The sequence below is a fragment of the Lampetra fluviatilis genome, chromosome 17, assembly GCF_964198595.1.
Source record: "Lampetra fluviatilis chromosome 17, kcLamFluv1.1, whole genome shotgun sequence".
Classification (NCBI taxonomy): Eukaryota; Metazoa; Chordata; class Hyperoartia; order Petromyzontiformes; family Petromyzontidae; genus Lampetra; species Lampetra fluviatilis.
Genome location: NC_136291.1, coordinates 4,989,474 through 5,001,502, shown reverse-complemented (window position 1 = coordinate 5,001,502; position 12,029 = coordinate 4,989,474).

Sequence of the window (12,029 nt, the reverse complement as noted above, 5' to 3'; positions counted from 1 at the left end):
ACGGCTCAAGGTTATACATTTTAAAAGCTCACACATGATTATATTATTATCATCTCATACAGTTCCTCGAGTTCAGCACAGCGATGAGAATTTTAAATAAATGCAAATGTGTGGGTTTACAAATTGCATTTCACTTATTATTAGTTATTAAACAATTCATTATTTTTTTTAAAGTTCGACATTTTTAAATGTGCACAAGACGTGATTCCATGCAACGCATATATTGTTAACTGTTAGTAAAAAGTACCATTTCCATTCCGGTAATTGAGTGGCTCTAAACAGATAAAAAGCAAGTTTGCCAATGTAATTTCCGAACACAATACAGTATGCGATTTACATACCATAGATAGCACTTAGTTTCAAAATTAGCACTCGTCCAATTTTCCGTATTCCAGTAAGCTGGTGAGCTTGGGATTTGATTCCCTGGATGCAGAACTTTTCAAGCAAATAATGGCGCAGTCCTTTGAAGTTTATTTTATAAATATATAAAAGTGCCCATTTTCAGTTTCCATCGCAAATTCTAGGAAGTGTTTCTGTTCTCGTGAGGCTGTCACGAGACGCATGTTTCATGGTCCCTGAAGTGCTCCCCCCACCCCCGCGCTGTTAACGATGCCAAGGAGCGAGTGTCTACTGGGTGACTGCGTCCACCCATATTCGCTGTGAACCCTCAGCCAAAAGTCCCATCGTGTCGTGTAAAGTTCATCCCTTCTGTCGGCAAACCTTGCTCAATCGCGAGAGACAATAAGTAATCGACGGTGATGATTAAGCCACTTCGTTGAGCTATCATTTGTGATGATCAGGACGCTTCCGTGAGAAAAATAGCTACACAGATCATATTATTAGGTTTTTTCGGTAAAGTCACGTAGGTAAAACATTAAAATTAATAAAAGTAAAATAAAATAAAAATCACGACGTTTCGGATGCAACACAAGCTTCCGTCTTCAGGTGGAACCGTCACAGCCACGACAGCTGTATCAAGTAAGCTTGTGTTGCCTCCGAAACGTCGTGATTTTTATTTGATTTTACTTTTATTAATTTTAATGTTTTACCTACGTGACTTTACCGAAAAAACCTAAGAATATGAATCCTTGCAGTCACGAAAGCTTCAAATGTAGAACTACACAGATCAGTAGGCCTTCCCTGCTAAAAGAAAAAAAATAGTTTAGTTTAGTCAATGGTCAGTTGCGCGAGAGAGAGAGAGCTTCTGACGAACGGCAGCGCTGTATGGCATTTCACAAATGTGCGCGGCGCGTGCCATCTGCAAGCCTATTCCTGGGGCTGTTGAGAGGGTAGAGTGGAAAAACCAGGATTAGTAATGAAGACAAAGTCACACGATAAATGAAGCTAAATGCGGAAACAAAATTATCATTGCACGGCAGGGTTGTGGTCAATTTTAGATTGTGTCTGCAAAAAAGTAATTCACGTTTTATAGATAGTGTATACAGTATATGTGTATTTAAAGCTTTCGTGATTGCAGGGATTCATCTTCTTGGTTCTTTCGATAAAGTCACATAGAAGGGAAATAATAAAATAATAAAACATAATAAAATACAATTCTCACGACGTTTCGGCCACAACACAAGCAGCCGTCCTCAGGTGAAGAACAGGGCTGTCGGAAAGACAGCGTCATTCGGACGCTGTCATTCGGACGCTGTCTTTCCGACAGCCCTGTTCTTCACCTGAGGACAGCTGGTTGCGTTGTGGCCGAAACGTCGTGAGAATTGTATTTTATTGTTTTATTTTTATTATTTTATTATTTCCCTTCTACGTGACTTTACCGAAAGAACCAAGAAGAGTATATGTGTATATGAGACATGCTGCATTGGGGTAATGGTTGCGATGAAGAGGTCGCCGTTTTGGTTCGATCTCCTGGTGTGGCAGTTTGAAACAATGGACATGTTTCTTAGAATCCTTGCCTCTGTCAACCCAGCAGTAGAAATGGGTACACCACAATTACAAACAAATTGACACGTCACTACGGCGAGATAAAGTGTGGTTTCTCCCATCTATTCCAATACAGAATTAATCCGAATATGTATTTATACTAGAGGAATCCGATGAGCTATAAATAACTATTTTTCACAGATGTCCAGCCTGGGAAAATCGGCCAAATAGCCTCTCTATAGGTGCCTCTCTAATGGTCCCTCTCGTGGAGGTCCTACAAACAGCAGAGTCAGAAAGCAAATGCAAAGCTGTATCTTTATGACCTATACGTGACTGTGGTCTAGAATCAGGGGTCCCCAAACCACGGGCCCCGGACCGGTACCGGTCACGTGACCTGTTAGGAACCGGGCCACACAGCAGCAGGAGGTGAGAGCGGTGAATCCGCGCATGGCCCGCCCCTATTGTTTTATTATTTACCACTTCCGTCCGCACCTCTTGCCCGCACTACGCACTTGTCACAGTTTTGGTAAGGCCACAAGCTCGAACCCCTAGTAGCCAAAATGGGTAAAAAACAAACGTCGCTGGAGAGCTTCTTTGAAAAGGGGGAAAGACCCAATGATGACCCCCCCCCCGCCCCGGTCCGTGAAGAAATTGTCTTCCACGAAACCGTTCCCTGGTGCCAAAAAGGTTGGGGACCGCTGGTGTAGATGGTAGGAGCACAAAGTTCAAAGTTCATTTATTAGGTATATCCCTGTGAGCCATTCGGCTCTTGAATCGGGTGCAACCGCAACAAACAAAAACATGAACAAGAAAACATCTTAAAGTGGCTATGTGCAAACAGAAAATCCAAGAAAAGAGAGAAAAATATTGCAGCGTGTTATGATAACTCTAATTTGTGTCCGCGTCTCTGTGTAACGGCTTTAACAAATGCACTGAGGGCGCTTTGGGTGGTAAATTTGTGCGAGAAAAGTGCCCACGTGATTAAGCAGAAATACATTTTTACTTGACTTGAAGTCAACTTCGATGAAAATATAAAAAAAAAATAACTCCCCATCTGCAGACAATATCCAGCTGTCTAAAATTATGACCGCTCCCCACATATATATACTGTATATATCCCACATACGTGTAAATATATATGTGACAACTAAAGTTAAGCTTCATGCGCGAAATAGTTTTGTGTGAGCTTGCCTCTGATGTCGCCTCTAGGTAGTAAGTACTGGGCTTTGACGGAGAAAGGTATACACAGAGCGCATTCAACAACACAGTTGTTACAAAATGTTGGCTGCATTGTGGTGAAATGTACAGGCTTTGCATTTACTCTTATCCTGCACTGTCTGTTTCATGTCATCGAATTAAATATCCATTGCCATCTCTTGCAGAGCAGTGGAACCCTTCGTGGCCCAAGGAAGTGGAGATCACAGAGCTCACTCTGATATCCCTTCCACTAGTTTCTCGTCCGCACATTGGAGGGAATTACTAACCCACCTGCTCTGCACTTGATGATAAATATTCATCACACGACAAACGAAAAATCAATTATCAGAGCTGGAATTTAGACAAATGAAGTTCGTAACTAAATTTAAGTGATGATTTGTTTGTGCACTACACTTGAGAGGCTTATTGGATTCCAGACGACTGCCTGGTTTAAAGCCCAAGATCTCAGCGCTGCCAGTTTAGAGTTCTGCCCTCTGTTGCTACCTGGCGACCTCTCTCGGCTTTTCATTCGCTGTGAATGAAATGGGTAAAATAAGTGGTTTGCTCTAAAATCATTGTTTATCAGAGGTGGATCATTTGCAACACAGCAGCAAATACCTCGGTGTGTGGAGATACATTGGGTATTATGTTCCAATAAATGTTTCTAAAATAAAAATGGATTTTAGCTGAAATAGTCTCGCCAGGGGGTGCAGTGTTAGCACAATAGTTAGCGCACTGTACTATGAACCTCCACAACCTGAGTTTGATTCCCAGCCAAGGTTCATATTACGTCTAAAAAAATCCTCTAGAAAAATAACGTAATATTTGATTCCGCAAACAAATACGTGCTTAAATAACTGCAAACTTCGCTTTTGAAGAAAAAAAAAACGTGGAAGCTGTATACCGACAAAGGATGATAGACACACAAGTTTAGTCCAGACACATGTGTGTATGCGCACTCTAGCAACTGCCGCGATTCCCCGTGCCCCGTGTAAAACTACACGTGAGGGTAGTTCAGCTCTTCCCCCCTCCAATCCGTCCTCGTGCATTTCCAAGCAAAAACTTGTGGGGTTAAGAGCCTTGCTGCGAACAGCTGTCCTTTGAACAAGATCGGGACAGACACTTTAATTAGCACCTCTCTGACAAATGTGCAATGCGTTGGGAGTGCAAGGCCAGAAATAAGTTCCCCACCCTCCTTCCCATAATCCCACTTCCCACCTCTCCCCAGCGACTTTGTTTGGTTTATTAACGATGTTTTAATAATTTCTCTGCATTCATTGCCATTGTTTTCCACGTGACATGGTTTTGGTTTTTGACGATTTCACCCATAGGGAATTTTTACTCGCCTCAGCACACTTGTAACTATTAATGTGCGATGCTTGCTTATTGCGCTTTAATTTTTTAATTAATTGAAAGCCGTATATTGTTCCAAATAGTATTTTTCAGCAGAACAAAAAAAATAGTGAATTCTGTCAAATTATTACATTGTGTTTTAACATGTTTTTTATTTATCTATTAATCTAATGTGCGTTTAGTATTTATTGTTAATGTATATCAATGCGGTGGAGAGCAGTGGTGCGGTGGAGAGCAGTGGTGCCGTGTTTAGCGCACTCCACCACAAAGCCAGCTCGAGCAAAACACGACGATCAGCATCACGGCGATGATCATCCAGCATCAACTTCACTGGGCTGGTCACGTCTTCCCGATGTCTCTCTCCAGACTCCCGAGGCAAGTTTTCTCCTCCCAGCCCAGAGCTCAGTCAAGGCGTACGCTCAAGAAGAGGGCAAGAGAATCCACTTCCGAGAAATCCTCAAGGCCAACTTGATGAAGTTGCAACATTGGCAACAATTCGTCGGAGACTATTGCCCATGATCGCATTCGCTAGAGAAAAAGGTTGCTTGCAACAGCAGCCTGGTCGCAGACAGAATCGACGACCCAGGGCGCCACCCGGCACATTCGTAAACACGCGGAGCCCGGAGCTGCGACTACAGGATCTGTCGATGCCTGATCATCGGGCCCCCATCGACGGAAGGGAGAACCTCGCTTCCTAAGTAAAATTCCTGCCCACGGATAAAATCAGCGATGAGTGATATCGCGTGAATCTGTGAACGTGTGGACCCCCTCCGCACCTCCGATTAGCACGACTGGTTATGTACGGTGCGAAAGAAGTTCAACATGCATACATTCAAACTAGTCTTTGGCAAACCCCTCTTTATTCAACTGCTCTGATGTAGGTGGTGCAGTACGATCTAACAACTCTCATTACAATGGCATGGGGAGGTTTTCATCAAGCAGTGGATTGGAAATGGTTTTCAACATTTATTATTGTATTGAAGTCTCGCTATGTGCTGTTTAATTAATGGGCTGCATTGGTACATTATTATACAGAAAGCAAAATGGCACAGTATGCAATGTCTTTAAAGACACTGTTCAACCCCATGGGAATGTGTGGAATTAAATTGGCTTTGACACAGGCACACAATGGTATATTTCCACTGAAGAAAAGCGGATTCTTTTAATGCTTGAGAGTGGAAAGGGAAGCTGTCTCGATGTGCAAACTCAAACGCCAATGGGCTTAAAAACACCGTACGAAGGTCATTCGGACGACATTACGGGGCACACGTGGGCTGTGAGCCTACAGACTTTGGCCGAGGAGGCAAACCACCGCGTAGGTTTTCAAAGTAGTGCCGTGTAGCTCTCCGATGTGTTATTGGGGTTGTGTCGTGCGCTTTCGAGCACGACGTCCGATGTTAATGAAGCATCTCCCAGCACGAAGTGTCAGACGTGCCAAACAACAACAACAACAACGTATGACTCGAAAACACACGAGGCAGGGAATCTTGTTACATCTCTCAAGTTACTCTGCTGGCAAAACACTTAATGGACAATTATTTTTGACAAAGCGCTCCGTATTAAAGCAGTGCCTCCCAGGAGGCGCCTCCATCAGAGTGACACTTGCGCTCTGCAATGAACAATGAGGGCTGGCTACACAATTAGGAATGCATCCATGCAGCACTGGCGAGAGCTGGTTATTGCAGCAATGTCTGACACGAGTGGGGAGCTGTCACCTCTGAAGAACAAAAACCCCCAGGACGTATCATGGGAATGTAGAATATCACGCGGCACCGGACGTGGCAAAAAAAAAAAAACACCATGTAACTGGCAAAAAAAAGTTTAATTTTTGAACGTCTAAGGTCCCAGGAATACTTAACGATTCCTTGGACAGCTGCCTCAAAACCTGGGCTGTCCTGGGAAAACCGTGACGAACTGCAACGCCACACACAAGCAACTGCACTCGACTTAAAGCCAGGCAGAGGAAAAAAACACATTCTAAAATGTAAGCTTGCAAACCATTCTGTGTAAAAATGCAGTTTTATTTTGAAATCTAGTGTTGTTTTTTTTATAGCAATAGTGTTAATCATCTACGGCTCTTGGTCAATGCGCTGTTGTATTTAAAGGACTTTCACTCAAGGTGGGGTGGGGGGTTATTGGCTATGCTTCATCATGCTGGTCAGCGTGGGTTGGTGATGAGTGGCTGGGGTGGACAGCGCTAGTTCAGATATCACTCGTCACTAACCGGTACTAGCCGTGGCCAGGACTCGAACTCGGGTCAACCGACCTCATTGTGTAGTGTGCTAACCACTGCACCACCTCGTTCCACCCTCATTTGGGGTCATTTAAAATGTGCAAATAATGCGTGCATGGCCTTTGACCGCGCAACGAGCTCACATACTGAGCGGGGGCTGTGGGGCCCCAAATATATATTCAGCATCAACACAGCTGCCTCAGCTGCACCAACCATATTTAACCCTGCTTATTGCGGTAGGCAGCAATGCCCAGGAGATGCGCTCAAGAGGCTGCTAAATGCATTGCTCGTTGTTGAAGAAACCTCGGCTGCACTGTGTACAAGTTGCTCATCTCATTCTCCGTGCTCTCAACTGGCTACCCATCGCCAGTAGGGTCACATACAAGATCGCCTGCCTCTGCCACCATGCCTTCATATCCGCCTGCCCGCCGTACCTCTCTTCATTATTGACAACTTGCAGCGCAGCACACGGCAGATGCCTGCGCAGCGCAACTCACGACCTCCTCTTGATACCAAGATCCAGGATGGTCGTGTCTATACGCCGCTTCTCGGTGGCAGCCCCAACAGTCTGGAACGATATCCCTCTGCACATTCGCAGCATCACCTCAATCGCCTCCTTCAAGAGAGACTTAAAAACTCACCTCCACAATCATGCTTTCGAGCGACTCTGAGCTTGGCTCCGCGCCTCTGAGTTGCGGCCACTACGTCTGCAAATTTGCGCGCGTTACAAATTTAACTATTATTATTATTATTCAGTTCAGTTGCACCATTCTCGACACTGACGATTTGGGCCGACCCGAACGCTGTCCACCATCTCCTCCTGTTTTGAATCCACCTCGCTACTTTGCTCAATTCCAATATGTTTCAGGTCTTTCTTTAACGTTCATCCGTCTGCTTTTCTGCCGTCCTACTTGCTGTGTTACCCTCTCTGTGCACGTGTGTTACCAACTACGGTGTTGTCAGGGGCTTCATTTCTCGCTCGATATTTTCCGGAACGCTGCCAGGCTGGCTTGATGCAGGGCTTATTTGTGTACGGCACTACCACATCGAGTACAAGGCAGACCTATCCATAACCATCCGATAGTATTATTGTACCCTATATTCCTATACTCACATGAACAGGTTTGTTTAATTAGATGGACATAAATAAGGCGACATTGACGTGGTGTGCCACACTAATTCTCAGAACCTGGAGTCTGGCTTAAATTAAGCACCGGGCGTTTCTGTCTGAGTTCATCATCATTTACCTGTCCAACGATTACTGCCTTTACTCTATTGTCTTCTTGATCACAGCGTAGTATTTTTTAAAAGTTGTTAAAGGTTACACGAATTCCACCATCCAATCATTTTTTCATTTCATGTTTGGATGTCCCTTACTGGAATGTAACCAACCTGTGTTAATACTATCGTAAAATTTTTAGTTTTCATTATGAACAGCTTTGTGAAATATTCCAAACTTGGTGAATTTACTTGTCATTATTAAGGCCCCAACCTTGCCGTAACAACCTTGTCATGTCCCTACAGCGACTGTGCCGTAATCTTGATTCAGAAACTACCCTGTTGGAAACTTACCCAATTATTTGTCTGCATCCAATATCTCGTGAGCCTCAGACTATGAAATTGCTGCGTTATTAGAGCATAAATCTTCTCGGATTAAATAGTAAGACAAAATATAATCTCGTGATGAGCTTTGATGTAAAAATAATAGATTGCTTTTGTCAGAGATTTTTACTTCTGTTGAGATTACAGGAAATATGGTTGAGCACACTACAAGTGAATGAGGTTCAGTGACCTCATAATTTTGAAAGCAGTGGTTGGAAATACTGCTTTAAACGCAATGTTTAATTCGCTTAGTGTCTGTTAGGTGTTGCAGCTCATATTTAGCAAAACTTTTAGCTGCAGGGATGCTGCCGTGATGTAAATGGTAATCACATTGTAGTCCAAATGCAATGATCGCTCGTTCAATCTCATTTTATTTTTAAAACCCGTCCTATTTCGGTCCATCCGTTTAAATGGGTGCACCATAGTTCGCAGATCGGCAGATCACGTGCGGCGTAGTAAAGCGTGAGAACTGCCACCTCTTCCAAGAAGTCCGGCAAGCATCGAAGAAAATATCAAAATACCCTAACCCCGAGGCCCTTCTGCCAGCAGTGTTGTAATCAAGTAACTGCGGGGCTGCACCCTTAACCATCACAGCTGCAGCAGCAACTAAGTCGCACCGTCAAAGCAGATTTACACAACACAAGCTCAAATCGCACGAGTCACGTCGCATTTTCCTAGCGCTTTGCCAAAGGGCAAATCTCTCCGTAGAGCCAACGAGAGGTCACGCGAAGTTTACACGAGACGATTATTGTATCGCGTGAGTTTTTGTCTTCTCAGAAGGGTTACCACCTGTTCTAGTTTTTTTTTTCTTGCGCAGGGCACGCCTCTCTCTCTCTTTGAGGTATTTGTCCTGTTAAACCTGTGTCTGCCCAGGACGTAAACAATTCCCGGCCTTTGTCAGTTGTTGCGTGATAATACGCCGCTTGAGACAACGCGTACGTTTTATCACCCTCTTCCGCTGCTGCACTGTGAGATATTCACATATCTCACAACGCATACTCCCATGACATTTCCTTGGTTGTCGTGTGCTTGTGTTATCTCGGAGTTGGCAACCCTACCACCGAGGCACCGCAGCAGGCGTGTCTAAAGATGTAGCCTTGTTTACAAGCCGCTGTCCCAGACTCTTTCAATTCGTTCAGACTTGACAACCAAGGTGGCAATGTGGCAAGGGAGTCTTTCTCACGGGGGACCCCCTGCCTTCCCACACCCTGTCACGTGCTCATCCAGGAAGCAAGTCCCTGCTGTGCGAGTTAATGAAGAGACCATTGGAAACTGTCAAGTCTTTGCACACACAACAACAACAACAACAACAAAACTGATGGACGTATATGGTCAGGGGGAGCATTAGAATAACATGATAATGTAAAAAAAGTGATAGGCTAGATATAGACTACTTCACAGGATTATATTTTTTTATTATTACAAATGCGCTATTTTTATCGTGCGATAAGATGCAGAAATAACAATTGGAAACCTGGCAGATAAGCCGTGCATCATCCCCCGTGCCAGAGAACAGATCTGGAAGATGACGTCCATAACAGTTTTTTGTGTAAGATCGCGTAAACATAAATCTTTCGCGAAACCCGCCGCCACCCGACACAGCCAATTGGCGAGGGTTGTCACGTTAACAGAACGTGCCAATACGTTACGAGTACAGCACACCGGCTGTGTGTTGGAGAGTAAACCCACAACATTTACAATTCGAGTACGACGTTTCGGCAGTAATTACGACCGGTATTACCAGGTGACATCCAGAGTTGTGGAGAAATCCTCCTGTTTGCAGCCTCAAAAGATGACGTCACCACATACATGATACTAAAGTCACTTCAATGAACCTCTCCATCCACACAAGCGATGCACGTTTGATATTCCCCGGCAAAAGTTTTTTTCTTGATCACATAACAATCGAACTAATGGTGCTTTTTTCATTCTCAAAGCTGGAATTGTAGCCAAATTTACTACAAAAACGACAACATGCTAATTCTACACGACGATTATTATTCGTTTTGAACAGTCATCGGTGACTCGGCTCATACCATCAAGCTCGTTACACTTGAAGCCCATGTTCACCGATGCCCTCTCAGAATTCATACCCAAGGTTTTCAGTGCTCTGACCTCTGAGCCACCCATCCACCTCAACAATGGCAACATATTTCCTCGCAACTCCGATTAGCACGGTTGGCTATGTACTTACGGTGCGAAAGATGTTCAACACGCTGACATACATACATACATCCGATCCCTGAGCCACCTGACAAGCTCACATGTTTATTTTCATCTTGGCTAAGTATATCAACATCGCCATGGCAATCATCGGGGCAGAGACGCAGTGTGACCCAACTCCATTTCGGCTCCAACAAGCTTCTCACGCCTCGCCAAAGTTGCCATTACACCAAAACACCATCAAATGCCCCCCCCCTTCCCCCCCTTGACTCTTGCTCCTTGTTTCCGCCTCTCAAATCCCAGCAGACGAAGCTGACAAGGGTGGGCACTTGTTGTTCCGCTGCGTTGGGCGGAACGTTTTCACACAAGTGTAAATGGGCCTTTCGCTCTCCCTGCCCGAAAAGCTGTGGAGAGAGGTGACATCTGACCTCTGGGAAGCTGCACGCTCGCCTCCTCAGCTTGCTATCCCCACCCCCTTCTCCTAAGATTCGTCAGAGCCATCAAGGTATGGTTAGACCCAAGCCAGCGGAGAGGCTGTGCAGAATGTCTTGCTCCAGGTAAAGAGACCTGCACAGGCGATCGTGGGATCAGGGGCAGAGCCTGTGTGATCGCCGCATTAGTAATTGGCTGGAAACGGAGGCACGTGAGTGGGTTAATCCAGGGTTAGGAGATAACTAAGCACCGGGGCAGGATGCTTAACCCTTTGGGCCACAAGACTGCATTGCCGACACTGATGCTTAACTTCATAATAATAATGTCACAAGATTTAGACCTGATGTTGTTGCTGTTATAGCGTGAATCGTGGATGTGCTTTGCACTATTATCTTATTTTTTTTGTCTGAGGCAAGGAAGTCTTTTAGGGTAATTGACCCAAATCAAACTTAAAGACGCGAGCCGCCTTAATGGAAGCGCAAAAGTAATGCTACGTAAGCACATGGAATAATACAGATTTAGTCCTGAAATAAATGTGCAAATGTTGGTTTTATTCTTATTCACGCACAAAGCAGCCCTCTCTGTGCAACCTCTTGTGCAGTTCACAGCGGATCTTCTTGATGTTTAAGTAAGCTTCAGGGAACAATGTTTTTTTTTTTGCATAAGGGTTGTTCTATGCCAAAAAAAGGCAGCCAGAACTTGAATGTTGCAAAAGAAGGCTCAATTATTATAGGTATTTTATTTATATTATTATTTCTATTATTTTAATTATTTATTTCCCTTTTTTATTTTTACCTACGTGACTTTACCGAAAAAACCGAAGAGTAAGAAGGCTCAACTTGGTGCCGCTGGGCAATGATGCAGACTCGTTTGATGTCAGGCGCTGTGCGTGTGCACCCATTGAAGAAATGCTCCCAAATTAAGACTGCCACCTTGTTTGATAAGCTTGCACATGGACATTTAATGGAAATATTTGTTTTATATTGCACGCTTGTTTATAAACACGGGGAAGAACACAGCTCGCCATTTCTCAAAGCAGTACAACGGTGATCAAAATCACCTGCCCAGACTGCATTTTGATTGCTTTATTGCTTAACTTGATCGGAGATAACAAAATCTATCGTGCGTAAACGGGTCTCCCTTTCTCGTTTAAACTTTCTGGACG